The 18777-nt window shown below is 37.7% G+C and overlaps 1 pseudogene across 1 annotated transcript; it reads right to left on the bottom strand.

The window, feature by feature from the left end:
• Nucleotides 1–17412: 17412 nt before the first annotated feature.
• LOC308276188 (high mobility group protein B1-like) lies at nucleotides 17413–18040 on the bottom strand (annotated as a pseudogene). Its single transcript has one exon. The product of its transcript is annotated as a high mobility group protein B1-like (transcript).
• Nucleotides 18041–18777: the final 737 nt, after the last annotated feature.

The following is an 18777-nucleotide window of genomic DNA, read 5'->3' as shown; positions in this document are numbered from 1 at the left end:
TTCAAAGTGGTTAAGAATAAACCTTATTTACCTTAGATACATCCTGAGTCTCCTAATGCCCTGGCAGATGGCTCGTGTCCCCAAGATCTGCAAAGCCTAGGACACTGAAGCCTGTTTATGTATGCTTGTTGATTTTGAGATTAGGAATGACCTTAAAGCTATAGACCAGCAATGGCTTGCGTTCACCTTGGACAAGTGCAGCCAGAGTTACTAGGTGTGCCGAAATGCTCAGGAGGTGCACTGAGGTGACAAGACTGGGTGACATCACCAAGAAAATCTGCGTGATGGCTTATCTGGATTATAAACACAACTGGACTATGAAACACCTAAGATGATGTGATTTGGGATGGTTGATGACATGATTGGCTTACAAAAAGACAGTATGAAGGGGAATCCCTGTCCTGAATGTGTGTAACACTCTTCTGATAAATGCAGCACAGGGATAAAAAGAATGATATGTGAAGGCATATATGGTTCTTCCAGAGAAAAGTATGTCTGTTCTGCCTGGGATATCAGCCTTATGCTCTTTGAACTTGACTTTTACCATCATTTTTCTGGAGAATTTTATGAACTTTCCATCTTGGCCTGGGACTGTATTCTTGGTCACTCCTATTCTGTGACTTCAGCTTTCAATCTACAAGCCAATAGTTCCTCTTGTTTTCCATACACAGGTGGCTACTTGGGACTCCAGTGCTCTGGACTGCAAGCTGATTTGATAAATCCTCCTTTACCATATACACAGCCTATGAATTTTATTACTCAGGTGAACCTTGACTAACACAGTCAGCTTCCCATCTTGAGAGTCTTGGGATTATTAATGAGGGCCCCGTACCTAGAATTTTGCTACCATGGCCTTTTAGATTCCATTGGGCGGATTATTCTCAGAGTTCAACTCCTAGATCATAACATTACTACAGTTTTGCTAATATGTCTGCATTTCTCTTTAGAAATTTCTTTTATATAAATACCTGATCTCTGTGACCTTAAAACATATGGACTTGTTCTTATGTTAAATGTTTCCAATAGTTTTGTAGAAAACTATTTTTGCCCAAAAAGAGTCCATGCGATTTCTCTTAAACTCAGAAGGTCTCCAATATGTTCTGTACCATTCAGTGACTCATATTAAACAAAAGAGAATACTTGTGAGATTGAGACAGGAGGATATCAGGTTGGAGGCCTACCTCAGTGACTTAGCAAGACGTTGTTTCAAAATAAAAAATAAAAAGGGAAATGCTGTAGCTCAGAGATAGAATGTTCCTTGGTTCAAGTTCCTGGACCCCCTCCAAAAAAATGGAGGACATATAATGTTAGACTTACCTGTGCCACCAAAAACCTCATTGGTTAAAAAAACTCCATCATCCTTTACATATTCAGAAAAGTGGCTAATAACAAAGGACCATTCTGCCTTGCACATTTTGTTTTTGTTTTTGTTTTGTGGTACTGGGGATGGAATCCCAGGGCATTCTACCTCTGTGGTACACCGCCAGCCTTATTCTTCATTTGGAAACGGTTTCTCACTGAGTTGCAAAGGGACTCACTAAGTAGTAGCTGAGGCTGTCCTCAAACCACGATCCTCCTGTTTCAGCCTCCCAAATGCTGGGATTGCAAGTGTGCACCACCACACCCAGCGGCCTTGCATATTTGGAAGCAGAGCCATCACGATCTTCCCTCATGGTTCCTCTGTTTTGTTTTCTCCCTTTTCCTTGGATATCTCATTCTCCTTTGTCGTATCCTAACTGGTGCTCTATGCTGAGTTACCTGATGTGTTATTGTCTTGACATATACAGTTTCATTATAAATGCTTAAATTTGATGAGACAGCACACAGTTTTCTCACATAATTTACAGGTCCTCATATTGGTAAATTTATCTGACAGTTAATACTCAATACCCCTTGAGACATTCTACATACATATGTGTTTTTTACATTGTATATTATATAAGCCTGTGAAATAATAACCTTAATGAAAGGTTGTTAAATATCAAAGGAATGTGGTATGTATTAAATCATATTAGGTTGGTGTATGAGGAAAATGACAATCATAAAGAACTTTAGGAAAATAAGTTTTAGGAAAAGTAAAGAAAAAGACATATTTTTTCAGCTTACGAATCATGATTTAAAAAAAAAAGCAAAAGTGCTTTGGAGAAGCTCTCCCTATGAAGTTTTATTGATTGCCAGACAATTTTTTTCACCACCCTTTGTTAAGAATATGGTGACGATATTGAAAACATTTTTTCTAACTCATCTGAAGAGATTATTTCAAAATCTGCTGGAAAATAACAGCCAGGAGTCTGAATGTCATAGGGATGGCAAGAGGATCTAGACTCAGAGAAGGAATGCTCAGCTGTGCATATTTGCTTTGTGATTTAGCACTTAGTGCCACCTCTCTGTCCAATTAACTCAAAGTAGTTCGGTCTGGGAGAGAGGTGCAGAGGAGTGAAGAGTGACTTCCCTCTCCCTACAAACTGGGGCGCTCTTGCTCCTGAAGCCCATTTGTCCCAGACATGCACCTATGTCTCCCACAAACAACACCTGAGAAATGATGATGCATAGTTGATCTGCCTCTTTGCACTCAAGAGAAGTAAATACATTATCACTCCTACACATTCATTTATTCTCAGTTTTCAATTGTTTGGGGGAGAATTATTAAAAATATTTTAATTTATGAATCATCCTAATTAATTCCATGATGTATTTGTTCACAATCTTTCTCCAATCAGGTTATTTTCTTAAACATGTTAAATCTCACGACACTTCAGTTTGTAGGCTGTAGTCCAACCACGCGGTATATATATATATGCAATATATATATATATATATATATATATATATATATATATATATATGCATATATATATATATGCAATGAGCGACTCTGAAGCTCGTCTATGATTCAAAGGCAAGCTCAGCTTGTTCACAGGGTGATCATCTATGTTTTCCCTCACAACAGATAGAATTGTGATGCAGTAGATGTAAATTAGACTGCCCTGAAAAAGCTGCCAGGTCTGATCTCCTTGACAGTACTATTCTTTTAAATAACAGCAACAGGCCTGCAATTCTACATTTGACATCTTTACTAACTCAGCTTCAAGTGTAATCTGTGAAAATCTCTTTCCGCTACGAATGTCTTCCCACTATGAAATATTACCTCCTTTCCATTATTGCTCTTTATTTTTATTTTCTTAGAAAACAGCTTTTTAGTTAAAACACTGTACTTATACCTTTCAACACCTAGGCTGGGGTAATTTTATATAAAATGTTCTATTTGTATATGGAAAGGGTAGAAAGAGAGTAGATATCTGTGTATGGCTACATTGAAAAGAAAAGCATAGAACATATGCTTAGAATTCTATATTGGTGGTAAGAGAATGGATAGAAAAGAAGGGGATAGACCTGCAAAAGCCTCAGGACCCTGGCTACATTCATTAGTGACCATCATTGTCTCTTTCAACATTCTCCTGCTAGCTACACATGGCTATCAAGATGACTATCCACACAAATTCCAAGCAGAAAGATGCATTTGCTCACAGTGTTTGGAGAGTTAGAGGTTCAGTTCAAGTCAGGCAAGATCGACAGAGCTCAGAGCACCACAGCAAGAGAGAGCAAAGATCTGCTCTCACTTTGCGGAGGCCTGAAGCAGAGAGACAGCCAGGGGAAGAGGAACACCCCCAGCAACCGCGCCTCCTTCCACATTCCTCCCTCATTTCCAAGAAGGACAGGGAACTGTATGCATCCAACCCATTACAATCATGCTGCCTCATAAGATCAGAATATTCTGGGGAGTTTAAGAGATTCCACTGTCTTTGGTTATACAGATGTTCAAAGTTCAAAATTTAAAGCCAGAGGGAATGGGATGGGAATTGGGAAGGAAGGGCTAAATGAGTGATGTGTGCATGTGTGCCTCTACCATCTTGTACCCCATTAAAATGTATGACTATTATACACCAATAAAAATTAAATAAAGTAGGAACTGTGCTTTCCTTTCCATATATTTATAGCTCTAGCTACAGCTGGCTTATATTGTGCAGAAGTTAACAAAATCACGATTCTTGCTGGTTATCTAATAAAATGCCTATGGTCAAATCTTTATGGCCAGGAATCTACTTTCATAATTCCAACAGTGTCCATCACTTTCTTTGTATTTTTATAATCTTTGTCTTATATCTTCTTGGACCATCAAAAACATTATTTTGTGGTCTCTGAGATCTTGATGAGAATAATGATTTCTAGTGAAGGAGGGCTAGCTCCTTGACCTTGCAATCTGTGTTACCATGCTGAGTCTGTACTTACTATCTTCCATAGCCAGTTTAATGCTCTCTGTTACCATTTTGCAAGTGTTTGTAGTGTTGCAGAAACTGTCTTGTGTTTTTGCTCTGTGATGAGACCTTCAAATTATGGAGTCAGTCCTGTTGTTGAATAACAACTGTCTGCGGTAGGGTGGTTTCCCAGGAGGCAGTTTCATGAATAGGATGTTTGTTTCGAGACAACCTCGTGATCCTCCCTTTAGGAGGCAGGAAATAGAAGCAAAATTGGGCAGAGGGAGCAACTGAGTGATTGTTCAGCCCAACCACAACTCCAGTTGACCCCACTAAGATCTCAGGAGCTAGAAAAAAAACTACTTTCTGAATTGCCCAGAGCTAGACCAAGGTGGCCAAGCCTCTATACCTCCCTCTCCTAGAGGAACCCCCGTTGGATCTGGTCTGCCTGAGGATTGATATGGATGCTCATTTTGGTTCAAGAGATCTGCAAAGGAGCTGAGAGCAAAATGTTCTCTGTCAATAGCATTTGTTGTACCTAGGAAAATAATCCTCCTGAAGGAGGACATGAACACCACCTCACCTTGTGCACTAGACTCCCACCTTTGCTAACAGGTTGATGAGTTTATAAGACAAGTGTGTATCAGTCAGCCCATTCCCTGCTTCTCAGCCTTTCCTAGCTGCTGTCTTGTGAGTTGTTTTCCTAATTTGTGCTAAGTTTTTAAAGATCCATCCACATTTTCTCATTTTTTCCTGTATCCCCTGCATGCATTTATATGTTGGTTAGAAGCCTGTAGTTAAACATTCAGCCCATGGCTAAGTAATGTGGCAAAGCTAATTGAAGTGGAATTGAATATGTGACCTTGACCTCATTAATATGCTCCAGAGACCAAACAAAGTGACCCCATTTGCCTTACTGAACTAGGCTGTTCCAGCTGCGAAGAAGTGAGGGCCACCCAAGGATTGATGATATTTAAAGTCAGAACAATCCACTAACTCCATTTTAGAAAATGCAACCTGTTTTTAGTAATGGATTAATAAGAAAACAAATCAGTACATGCTTAAGTACTTAAAACTGCATAAAGTCACAGAAATTGAAGTTCACAATACTTGTTATGCTTTGGTGTGCTTTAAAAAAATCTGAGTCGCCGGGCGTAGTGGCGCACGCTTGTAATCCCCGCGCTTGGGAGGCGGAGACAGGAGGATCGCGCAGGTTCGAAGCCAGCCTCGCTGGCTTAAGAGACCCTGTTTCCAAATAAAAATATATAAAAAAAATAGGTCTGAGAGTGTAGTCCAGAAGTAGAAGGGCTTCCAGGAACCCCAGTACCACCAAAAAAAAAAAAAAAAACTCACAAAAAAATCAGAGTCAACATTAAACACACACAATAAAAAATGTAAAAGTATGTACTACTTAGACGCAGCATTATAATCTCACTGAAATTGTGTGTGTGTGTGTGTGTGTGTGTGTGTGTGTGTGTGTGTGTGTGTGTGTGTATGTTGTTAGGAATTGAACACAGGGTTATTCTAACTCTTAACAACACTTTCAGCCTTACATTATTTTTATTTAAAAACAGGGTCTTACTAAGTTCTTGACAGCCTCACTAAGTTGCTGCAGCTGGCTTCGTGTCTGAGATCCTTCTGTCTCAGCTTCCTAAGTACTGGGATTAAAGGCATGCACCACCATGCCCTGCTTTGCTAAGGTTTTATCAGGGTAAATAAAGTCAAAAAGAGAAAAAGACAGTTTATTAATGTATGTAAAAAGTAAAAATCAATGGCTTGATGACAACATGATAGAGATTATGACAACAAGGCAGAGAAGGACTATTTTCTACAATCATTTTGGAGGTGTAGGATGGTCAGGAAGAAGGGAGCTTGCTTTATTTTTGTTTTATGGTTTATTGAATCACTTCCAAGTCTTTTCAATTGAAATCCCTAACAAAATATTTTAATATTTCAAACTCTGTGTTTCCAACTTTCTTAAAGCCTAGAAATTGTCAATATTTCTCTAGCAATTCGATTTATTTCTCTTTAGGAATATATAAATACTGGTTAGGTGACATTAACTAAAGAACTAAACAGAAGATATAAAAATTATTGAATAGATTATTTCATCCATCTTAGTACGCAGGGTAAACAGCTCCAAATGTTTCTGGATACCACAACACTTAGTATTGGATTCTATAAATAGTGGGAATCCATTTAAATCAATCTACTTGTCTCCTAACCTAAAGAACCAAATTAGAAGTTAGAGAATTAGTGTCTAAATTGCTACTACTTGTAAAGGGAGAATAATATCTCATATCTAACTTTAAGTATATTTTAAATTCTCCACTAATCTTGTAAGCTAGGAATATATAAATTTCATTATTATGGGTTCATACTCTAAGATTGTACATCTGATAAAATCCTCTAGAGAACTATACACCAGCATGCTACCACTTTTTATATTACAGCATGAGTTATCATGTGGCATCTAGACAGGGAACTGCCGGAACCATGAAGGAGGGGGCCGGAGTGGATCTAGGAAAGGGTATGTCTTCAATAAAGTGACCTAAACATGGAGCCTTCTTTACTTTCAGTATTATGACTGTCTCTCAATATTTGAAGTGACCATTTCTTGTTTATCTATTCAGTTACACTGTTGACTTTCTAAAGATAGGAAAATGTTAACTTCAGTTTTACTACTCTGGATTATGAAGGAATGGGCGATAGGATTGCTGGAGAACCGTTGTGTGCACGCGCGTGCACACACACACACACACACACACACACACTTGTTTTTAGTATTTAGAGAAGAAAATTGTAATCCCAGACCTATCACTGACAAGGAAGCCCAGCCTATTGACAGATGCTGTTATAACAGTGGGCTCCTTAATTTGTAAACCAATGTTCCTTCAAAGGCATGCACTGGTTTCTTCTGTGATCATTTTAACATCTCTTGAATTTGAATTCTTTCCCATTTTCTTCCCTATGGACCTGAAGGATCCCAACATGCTTAACACTACAACCTTTTCTTCCATTTTACTCAAGCACATAACAATGAACACACATTCATATGCTGAAATTAATACAAGCCACATTTATGCTGTGTGTTTCTGTCTGCATTCTTGCAGCTATAATCTAAAAATTTAGCCAAATAACCTAATGAAATTTTATTTTCTTACGGTTTTAGGGTTAGTCCATGTGAGGCCAGGGACCATGGATCTAAGAGAATTGAAGCAGGAGGGGGAAAAAAAGGGCTAACACATGGGCTGTGCTCACATCATGGAGGATATAAGCAAGGCAGGGAGCTGGAGGAAGAGTCGTGTATATATAAAATCTCCAAGGCTACACCCCAGGTTTCACCTTCTTCAGCCAAGACTAACACCCAGGTAAACCCATCATAATGGATTTATTCATTTCTGGGATTATACCTCCCAACTCAATGATATAACTCCAAACATTAATAAATGAGCTTTTAGGGAGGTCCTTTTGTAGATACTATAACACAGTGTGAAAAATATTCCTTATTAAATCTTCAAGCTTAAAATTGTGAGTAGTTATTAAAGTTTCTATCTCAAAACTAGTATCCTTAAAGAAGCTCAGATGAATTGTTACCTATATAATAATAAGATACTGATACCTCTTTCTAAGGAAATAAGAACAATATGTTCAATATAAACCTAGTAACAAGGACATAAGATTTTTTTCAAGCTTCTTTGGTGAGGACACTGCTCCACTTTTTAAGGAAATAGGCTATTTCTTATTACTAGAATATCTGACCATAACCTACACCTGCCTTCTTGGTGGAATTGATTTGCTCAAATGCTAGTTAATACCCATTGAACCCTGGGAACAAAGGAAAAAAAAAACTAAAAAATATTTTCTACTATTGTTTTATCCCTACTGTTGGTTCAAATGACACTCTACCAACTCAAATTAAACTATGACCAATACATTAGGTTGATATTTTATAGGTATTAAATAGGTAAGTATAGTGTCTATTAAAATTGTTTATTAACCTGTGCCAGTATAATTATTTAAGATCCATCCTACATCCAGAAAACAGGTCTTGGAGTTGTGTGCTTGGAAAAAGAGGAGCTAAGGATGAGTCTCTGGCCCACACATCAATGTCAAGAAAAGAATTAGAGATTTCCAATGACAGTGACCTGCCCCAGGGCTTATGCAAATCCAGGGCTAGAAGTAGTGGAAGTAGAATCTCAGGACAACCTCTCGCCAAATTTCATGTTCATAAATCTTGACATTGCTGTCTCCTACCAAATACCCTCAAAATATCTCACGAGTAATAAAGTAGCAAATATTCATCTGATTATTCTTTTCTGAAAATCCTTTCAGGAAATACACCTCACAGTTCCTCAGAGTGTGTGCATGGACATGTCATAAAGAAGACAGTTTGAACTGGCAGCTTACACTTATGTATACAGGTATTTTAATGCGATGCTATCACCCAGTTGATAATTTTTACAGTACTAAACTATACCCTTCTGGACTAAAATTAGATTTACCTCCAGGTCAGGTTATTTACTTCTTTCCTATAATCTTGTCATCTCAGTTTATTCTTAATTTAGAAAAGCTTTTTTTTTTTAAGAAGATAGATGAAAACCATAAAAGTTGTGTAAGTAGTCTTCTCATAATTGCAACATAATCATGGTAAAATTATGAGAAAATTAACATGATTTAAGTCTTACTCTGTTAAGTATTGTCAATATTTATATATGTATTAGCTACATGTAATTAATCAATCAGCACAGCTCTGAAGGTAATTAACTCAAAGTCATTTATACAAATTAGAGATGACAGAGACAAAATTTTAAAGCAGGTATTTATTGCTTCGCAAGGAAATGCTGTGTCCAGTTTGATTTTTATATACAAGTTTACCTCTGGAAAAAGTGAATTAAAAGTGCTTTAAAGAAAACTTGAATTCCAAAAATAAATGAAGAAAGATATTCTTCCAAATTTATAAGTATCTAGAACTATACTTATTGATACAATTTTACATTTAAAAAAAAGTTTTTTCCCTAAGATTATGTCTTCAGTTTTTGCCTTTAGACTTTGTCTCCCACCTCTCCAGTCTCTAAGCAGTTTTTCATGCTGATTCCATTACTATCTTCTGAAACTCTGCTTATAGCACACATCTAATCTGAGACATTTGGTTGAGCCTGATTACTAACAAAACCAAAACCTTTAACATGGCGAAGCCAAACACTGTTCAGATATCTGTGCTGACGCTCACAGGGGTCGGACTGAGGAGCAGAGAGCGAGGGAGCACAGTGAATAAGGATGCATAGGACCTGAGGCTTGGAAGCACAGTGTTCATTATGTTGTCCTGCAGCATTTTTAAAATGTTTTTTATTGGTGCACTGTATTCATACATCATAATGGGATTAAAAAAAAAACAAAAAACTTGTGTAGACATACATGCACACATCGCCCAGTTAGCCCCTACCCAATCCCCACCCCGTTCCCTCCCCATCCCTCCTTCCCATGCTAGGCTTAGTGGTTGACATCTAGTATTATAGCAATTTATCCAAAATTAACGATGATAATCTCACATAACAGTTTAATTTGTCTGATACCAAGCTTTTGATGACTTAAAGATAACACCAAATGTTCGTGGAAACCTTGTCAAAAATAACTTGACAATATATGGAAAAATTTATCTCTAGGCTCTTATTAAGTCCTGCAGCACTTTTATATCCTACAGAAAGACCAAGAACTCTTTAAGCCATGCCAGCAATACACATCAGACATGCACAGCACATAACCCATGCAGAAGCATACTGGGCCACAACGTCTTCTCAATGCACAAGCAAGGGTGGAGGTCCTTCTGGGCAGAGTACATGGCTAGGAGCTCATCGGGCAGAAGATGCTCAGAACTTAAGGACTTGAGCCGTCAGAGTAAAAGCAACCGGAAAGTGAAAGGAGACAGACACGCTAAACTTAGCCTGGGTAACAAGGCCAAAGATGAAATCCAGAGAACAGCTTGCAGTTCTTCACTCGCCAGAGGATTGAGGGAGTGACCTCAGGCTCTCCTGACTGGCCTCTCAGCACTCTGTCCCCCAACAGACATCTTTTCAGTGTTAACCCCTAGTCAGTATAACTTTTAGACCCAAATTCAGCTTGCGCACACCCTGTAGATGATAGGACTATTTTGCCTGGATCTTTAGTGTCCGAAGAGCACCAGACCCTGCTCTTTTAAGAAGGAAGAAGCTCCTGGAAGGGTACCACATCCTCCACAGTTAGTATGGTGCTGGCCATAAATCTTGAAAAATGAATGGGTAAATGAACAGGCACATGCAATGTGATTCTGAACACGTCACTCAATGTTCCTATAACTCAGCTTCCTCCCTTGTTAAACAGGAAAAGAGATTCGGCTGCTGCAGGTATTACATCATTCTGAGTAAATGCAAAGTATTAAAAAATCAATAGCTATTGACACTTTTGTTACTGATATTTTGTACTTGTTTTTTTTTTCCCTCCATAGAATTTTTCTCTTCATCTAGTGAAATCAGCCAATTTTTCAAAGTCTGGCTCAAATCTCATGAATCAGACAGAGTCCTTTAGCGTTGGTGTTTGATACATGCTAGGTGCACCTTGGTATTTGAGACATGTTAGGTGTACCTTTTATTTTTTTCAAGTCTGGAGATGGAACCCAGGGGCATTCAACCTCTGAGCTACAGGCCCTGCCCTATTTTTTATTCATTATTTTGAAACTGAGTCTCACTGAGTTGCAGAGGGCCTCACTAAGTAGCTGAGGCTATCCTTGAACCACGATCCACCAGTCTCAGCCTCCCAAATGCTGGGATTACAAGCGTGCACCACCACGCCCAACTTAGGTGTATTTTTATTTTTATTTGTTTATTTTTTTAATTACTTTTTTGTGTGTGTGTTACCAGGGGGTAGAACCCAGGGGCTTTTCTACCTCCAGGCTATACTCCCAGGCCTATTTTATACTTTATTTGGAAACAGGATCTCACTAAGTTGTTTAGAGCCTCACTAAGTAGGGGAGGCTGGCTTCGAACCTGTGCGATCCTCCTGTCTCAGCCTCCCAAGTGCTGGGATTACAGGTGTGCGCCACCACGCCCGGCTTAGTTGTATTTTTAACATTGTTTTAAATTACATTTCACTGTGCATGTATATTTGCGTATTTTTTTCTCCACTGTACACTGATTCTTCTTTGGACTAACGGCCTGTTTTATATAATTCCCTTTATAAGCAACTTCATTTGATACGTCTGAGAGGCATCCCACATGAGTTGAACTCAGAGTAATAACAGGAGAGAGGCTAGTCCAGGACATCACCAGCCCACAGCCAGATCATCCATGGATGGCTAAGGTAGCTGGAGAACTAAGCAGAGAAAAGGTTATAAACGGGTAGAAATGTATTTTCCTGAATATACAATTATTATATTTTAATTTTCTGTGATAACATAGTGAAATATATTCAGAACCATTAATTTTTAAGGATAAAAATCTCAAATGTCCTTCAGGCTGTTTTATTAATTTGGCTCTCATACAGGACTTTTAAATAATCTAAACATATGTATTTAGTTATTTCAATTAAACTAATTAAATTAAACAAAAAATTAAATTTTCTAAATGCACCTGAACTCTTTACCCCCAACTTTATCTTTGCTCATAAAATGACAGATTAAGAAATAGTATACAATACATGAAATTAGTTAACAATTATACTGTTTCTGAATATATTAAAATAAATGGCCTAGACTGCATGAAGGAAACTAAAGTTAAAAATAAAATATTAAGCCTGGTGTGATGGCACACACTTGTAATCCTAGCACTTGTGAGGCTGAGACAGGAGGATCTTGTAGGTTTGAAGCCAGCCTTAGCTACTTAGTGAAACTCTCAGCAACCTAGTGAGACCCTGTTTCCAAATAAATTAGAAAATAGTTCTGGGAGTATAGCCCAAAAGTAGAATGGCCCTGGGTTCCATCCCCAGTACCACACACACACAAAAACACACACATACACACACAAAATTAAGACATTAAAAGACCATTGGCTTGGAAACTAAACAATTCACAATATTTCCTTCTGAGATATTTTCTTTTATTGTGATATACAATTTTCCCTTTGAAGTATAGTAAGCTAAAATTATTTTCAAAATAATAATAATATAGTAACACACAGGACACTGCAAGAAAAATCTATTTGCACTGTATCTACAATAGAGTTTTAGATATAAGCAGAAAATGTATTTTTGTTTTGGTAGAACTGATCACAATTTGATGGATACTCTAGTTTCGTTACTCTACAATACTTGAGTGCTCAAGAAGCTTTTTAGGTGTTAATATAATAAAAATCATAACAGAATCTTACTAATCTACCCAAATATGTCAGAAAAGATGTAACATTTCTAATTCCATTTTAAAATTATAATACCTATATGCTGCTAGAGTTAATGTTACAATTTAATTTGATTAAATATTATTAATAGCCGGGCGTGGTGGCGCACGCTTATAATCCTCGCGCTTGAGAGGCAGAGACAGGAGGATTGTGCAGGTTCAAAACCAGCTGTGCTGGTTTAAGAGACCCTGTTTCCAAATTTAAAAAGTATAAAAAATAGGTCTGGGAGCTTATCCCGGAGATAGAAGGGCTTCCAGGAACCCCAGTACCACCAATATATATATAAATATATATAAAAATATATATAAACATATAAATATATAATATAGAGAGAGATAAAATATATAAATAATATATAAATAAAATATATAAATAACATATCTAAATAAAATATATAAATATAAATATATAATGTATATAAATATATAATATATAATATATAAACATATAATATATAAATATATTAATATATAAATATATTAATATATAATATATAAATATATATTAATATAATATACAAATAATATAAATATATTAAAATATATTAAATATATATTTAATATTTCCACACCGTGCAAAATGTTCTGTGTGACAACTATGACAGAGAGTGGATGCAAATAAACTGAATAGATTCAATTCCAATAATTAGGAACAGTAAAAATTAGATTGAAGCTTTTCTAAAACTTTTACCATCTACCAGTCAGTTGCATTCATCCATAAACACGCTCATTTCAATTAGCATTGTCTCAACACCACACAATGTGTGTCTTTACTGGGAATGTAGGAAAAACACCTAGAGAACAGGGTACGAGCAAGGTACAATATGAGAGGCTGGGTGTGTGCAGATATTTTATACATAACATGGGAAATACGATACAAGTGGTGCCGATAAATCCTTGGGGAAACTAGAAAAGGGAAAATCATGCAAACTGTTGGCATTAGAGATCAGCCTCCCTGCTTCCCATGGCTGGTTGGTAGCAGGGGTTCTTAACTGCAGCCACAGTGGCCTCCTGTGGCCAGAAGGTATTTCTACAAAGCAATCACTGTCGTCATTCTCTAGTGCAATTTTGCAGCTTATTCATGAGCGTATTCGCACTTGCTCTGGGATCAGGAGAGGCACAGGAAAGCCCAAAATAGCCCTATTCTACAACATTTTTCTTCACCAAAATGTTTGCTATGGGAAATTTAGTAAAGCCAGCTGAGTAGAGCAGGACAAACGGGCCATGGGGTGATTGTTTCTTGGATGAGCCATTTACTCTTTGAACCTCTGAACCAAGGGCATGTCTGTGTGCTTCTGCTCTGTTTCCCTGCGGGTGAAAGCGACCACAATCCCACAGTCACTGGTGTTTGGAGCTGAGTTGACTCTGCAGTCTCCCTGCCTACTGTTCCTATACACCTAATTTCCTTGGGAGGGTTCTCACTTGGAAAATTGTTAAACAAGCTAATTGCACTCACTGCATGTAAAATGCGTGAAATACTACTGTACTTGAGGACAGATCCCAAAGAATATGAATCCTAACCTCTAGATAAAATCAGCACCAACACCCTTAATATATTTTATTTACTCTCATGATCTCAAAATCAAGGGCCTTAACTTGGTCACCAGGATTTATTCAACAGTTTCTCTCAGCACTTAAGCTGTTCTTGTTCAAAGTGCATTCTTCAGAACGAAGCAATTTTATTTTTGGTGGTACTGGAAATTGAAACCAGGGGCATTCTACCTCTAAATGATACCCTCACACTCACTGTTTTTTTAACTTGTTATTTTGTTTTAAAACAGTGTCTGTCTAGGTTGCCGAGGGTCTCCATAAATTGCTGAGGCTGGCTTTGAACCTGTAATTTTTCTTCCTCAGCCTCTAGAGTACTAGGACTACATATTTTTTAATCGCTCTTTTGTTTTGTTTTGTTTTTTAGAAGTTACAGCATGCAACATTCAACTAACCAAGCAAATGGATATATATCACTATATATCAGGCGGTATCCAGCTCTATGCTGAAAAGAACTCAGAGCAGGAGTGGAAGCTTGCTCTGCTTTAGGACAATGTAATTCACACACACAATGAAGCCCAGCTCCAGTAACTGGGGCAGCAGCCCTTTCTCCTGGAATAATATAACCATATGACCCAGTCACAATTGGTAACTGGTTTCAGCAAATTTCTGGGCACCCCTGCCTTCCAGTGGAGGCATTACCCTTTGCCCATTTTTTTCCTGTTTCTTTGCAGGAGCGATGCTGTGCTAAAAATAACCTAATGACCCAGACCAGCCAGCCTCACCTGGTTTTACAAGCTGAGCTCGCCTGACTCTATGGAATAGTCACCCTCTGATTTCACAACCAGATTCTATACTTTGCAGAACTTCACAGGCTTTGAAGACCCCCAACCCCCTTACGTCAGAAATACATTTCTATGGCATTGTAAGAAAAGATACAGATTTAAAAGCAGCTCGGCAAAGCAAATTTTACTTTTTGCAAAAAAGGATCCTGCCACCACTAAGTCAGGTGTGCAGAAACGTCATGGCAGAAAACTCCTGGGCATTTTCTTTTCAGCACAGGGCCTCTGTGCTGAGCTCCTATTGGTAGGAGCAAAGCCTCACTATCTTTACACCATTGGCTGCAGGGGAAGCCAGGGGAGGGGCTGGCACTCACAATTGCCAGGAAATGCTGTCTTTACAAAAATACAAGCACACACAAGTTTGCCCAGTGGCAGTTTTATAAAACGGAGCCTAAGTCAAACTATTCCTTGGATAGAAAAGATCTAATTATATTCTCCTATCTATAACCTGTACTCCTACCCTGCCCTTTGTGGCTGAGGCCATCTTCGGTCTCAGCCCCTCTGCCTGAAGATGCTGGAAGGACATTTTTGCTCCCTGGTCTTGTTCTAGCCTGGTTCCTCAAGACCTTGGATCCAACAGAATTCCTTTCAAAGTGAAGTGGCTTTCTGTGTCACTTGATCATTGTGACTTTCTTTTCTATAACTGCTCTTCATCTTATTTCTTTAGGTTAACTGATTTTATAAGAATGATTTATAAATTAATATATGGCAGACATTTCTAAAAACGTATTAGCCTTCATTATTTTAAAATCAAGTTAGAAGTTCAGAGAGGGAGAAAAAAACAGTTATTCAAAGTTGAACAGAGACTTGAACATTTTCTTTCAAAAACTCATCGAGGTTTCGATGGAAAACTCTGTTAAAAACGAATCTACTAAGCTATCACTTAAAAGAAAAAATGTCTCAAAGACACTCAAACTTGTCATGAGAAAACCTGAAGTCTCAGGGATCATTTGTATTTATCCTGCATGTCAATGAAAAAGTAAAATAAAGCAAACAAAAAAGCATGGAGGATTACCATAAACACAAAACTGTGAATTATTATTTTTATCTCGTTTTGCAGTACTAGGGATGGAACCCAGGGACAGTCAACCTCCGAGCTACACCTCCAGCCCCATTTTTATTCTTTCTTTTGAAACATTGTCTAACTAAGTTTCTGAGGGCCTAAGTAGCTGAGGCTCGCCTCGAACCTACAGTCTTCAGTCTCAGCTTCCCAAGTTCTGGAACTACAAGCGTATGTCACCACACCCAGCTCTGCAAATTATTTTAAAGTAGAAATATAGATAAATAATTGTCTAGTTATGGGTTTTTTCGCCTCGAGATGCAAAATTTATTTGATTTATAAAGGGGCAAACTATAGTATAGGAACATATATACCCTGCTTTAGATGTGGCATAATTTTAAAAGCTGGTCCAATTAAGTAAAAATTTTTAACAGAGTCTCAAGTATACTGAGAAGTCCATATTAGGATCAGTTGGAAAAGGCATTTATAGCCAGCACTTTCATAGCCTTTGCTGGGACTAATCTCAATAAAATTTTAACATGGCAGTCTGGTGTTTTAGGCTCATGCTTTTGAGGATACATTCTGTTATTATTTAATGTGGGAACTGTAATATATAACTGTCAGTACATGGTAATGGGAGTAGTAGCATAGGAGTCCTCATACAAAGATTAGAACATACTTTTCTATGAGTCTTTCAAGGACAGACTTTCAGGTTGTTTGATTCTAATAATCCCATGCTGTAACTATACTTGGTTACTAGTCACTTTGGAAATGTAAATGGGCTTTGCGAAATTTGTTATCAACTGATCAATATTTGAGTCTGTGGGTGAAAATCTTCTCAATTTAACTTTTATGACCCCAATCAGGATATGCAGGGTGTGTTGACAATAGCTTTTTATCAGCTAACTATATGAAAAGAGAAATATTATAATATTCATGTGACCCAAAATGGGCAAAAGCAAAAGACTAGTTTCCCCTCAAGAAGAAAATTTCAGACCTATGAAAAGGACAGCAGTAGCAATAAAAAATGTATTTACACAGAAGCATTCAGAATGTCAACAAAGGCAGCTATAACATTTTTTTGCAACCACAGAGTGGTATTCAGTTAACAGAACAATTATTTCATATCAGCTGCATCAGAAACAACTGACAATGAAAAATCTCCTGACCCTACATAAAACTAATTTGTTCTGTGCCCCCACAAGAACCTGTTTAAGTTTCCATGTCATTTACAACCCCCATACTGTACCAGGCAAGGTTAGTGGCTATTGACATTACCAGCAGGACGGGGCTATCTAAAGACACATTCAATAGTGTGTTAACTATACAAAAAAGAGACTGTACGGTTTAAGAACAAATATTACACAGCCTTATGTTTCCATTTTTTTCTTTAAAAGGAGTGAGTTGTGCATGGGGCGGTAAATGCTTTATAGACAAGAAAAAAACTGCGCTAAAACCAACTTATTCATCACCATCATTCTCTTCGTCTTCCTCCTCTTCTTCCTCCTCTTCATTCCCCTCACCTTCCTCTTCCTCCTCCTTTTTTTTTCTCTTCTCAGCCTTGACAACTCGCGTTTTTGCTGCATCGAGTTTCCCTTTAGTTTGGCAAGCAGCAATACTCTTTTCGTATTTTTCCTTCAGCTTAGCATCTCTCTTCTCATAAGGCTGCTTGTCACCTGCAGCAGTGTTATTCCACATCCCGCCCAGTTTCTTTGCAACATCACCAATGGATGGGCCAGGATGTTCTCCTTTAATTTGGGGCGATTCTCAGAACAGAACAAGAAGAAGGCTGATGGAGGGCTCCTGGGTTCACTGGATCCTTGAACTCCTTTTTTGTCTTCCCTTTAGGACGGATATAGGTTGTCATTTCTCTTTCATAGCAGGCTCTGTCCACCTTTGCCTTGTCTTCACATTTCCCTTTCTCTTTAGCAGACATGGTCTTGCACCTCTCTGAGCACTTCTTAGAGAACTCTGGAAAGTTGACCGAAGCATCTGGGAGCTTCTTCTTGTGCTCCTCCTGGCAAGTTTGCACAAAGAATGCATATGATGACATCTTGCCTCTTGGCGTTTTAGAATCTCCTTTGCCCATATTTAGTAGTTTTTTCCTCCATGAGGCACAGAGTCACCCAGGGTTTTCACTTGCCCTGGCGCTGTCTCTATGGAGCTCAATGTACTGCAATGGCTGTGAGAGCCAGACGCAGCCTTCTCTCTCTACTCTGTAACATTACTCTCCGGGTTATTATTTTTAATTTATGTCCATTGTTTAAAAATAAATATCAAAAATCATTTTAGATCAAAAAATCTAAAATGGTTTCAATTTTAGAAGTTTCCAAATAAATGACTCATGTTGGATATAACCGGTGAAATTTATTATTATAATTTATTTATTTATTTTTTTTGTGTGTGTGTGTGTGTGTGTGGTACTGGGAATTGTACCCAGGAACATTCTACCTCTAAGTTATACCCCCAGCCCCATTTTATTCTTTTATTCTTTTATTTTGAAATAAAATTTCAAAATTTTATTCTTTTATTTATATTTATTCTTTTTTATTATATTTATTCATATTTATTCTTTTATTTTGAAACAGAGTCTCGCTAGGTTGCTGAGTCTCATTGAGTTGCTGAGGCTAGTCTCAGCCTCTCAAGTACTGAGATTACAACTCTGTCACACCACACAGATATATTTTAAATTCATTATTTGTTACCAGAACTTTATGTGGACAATAGTACTCCTAATATTCAAATAATAGATATATGGGTCTTAAAGAAAGGACTTCACATTCTGTTACTTTTACATGAGCAATCTTTTCTTCTGACTCAGAACAG

Source organism: Muscardinus avellanarius (assembly GCF_963383645.1).
Source record: "Muscardinus avellanarius genome assembly, chromosome: 17".
NCBI classification, from domain to species: domain Eukaryota; kingdom Metazoa; phylum Chordata; class Mammalia; order Rodentia; family Gliridae; genus Muscardinus; species Muscardinus avellanarius.
The sequence above is the reverse complement of the archived record's forward strand: the minus strand, read 5'-3'. Positions and strand labels throughout refer to the sequence as shown.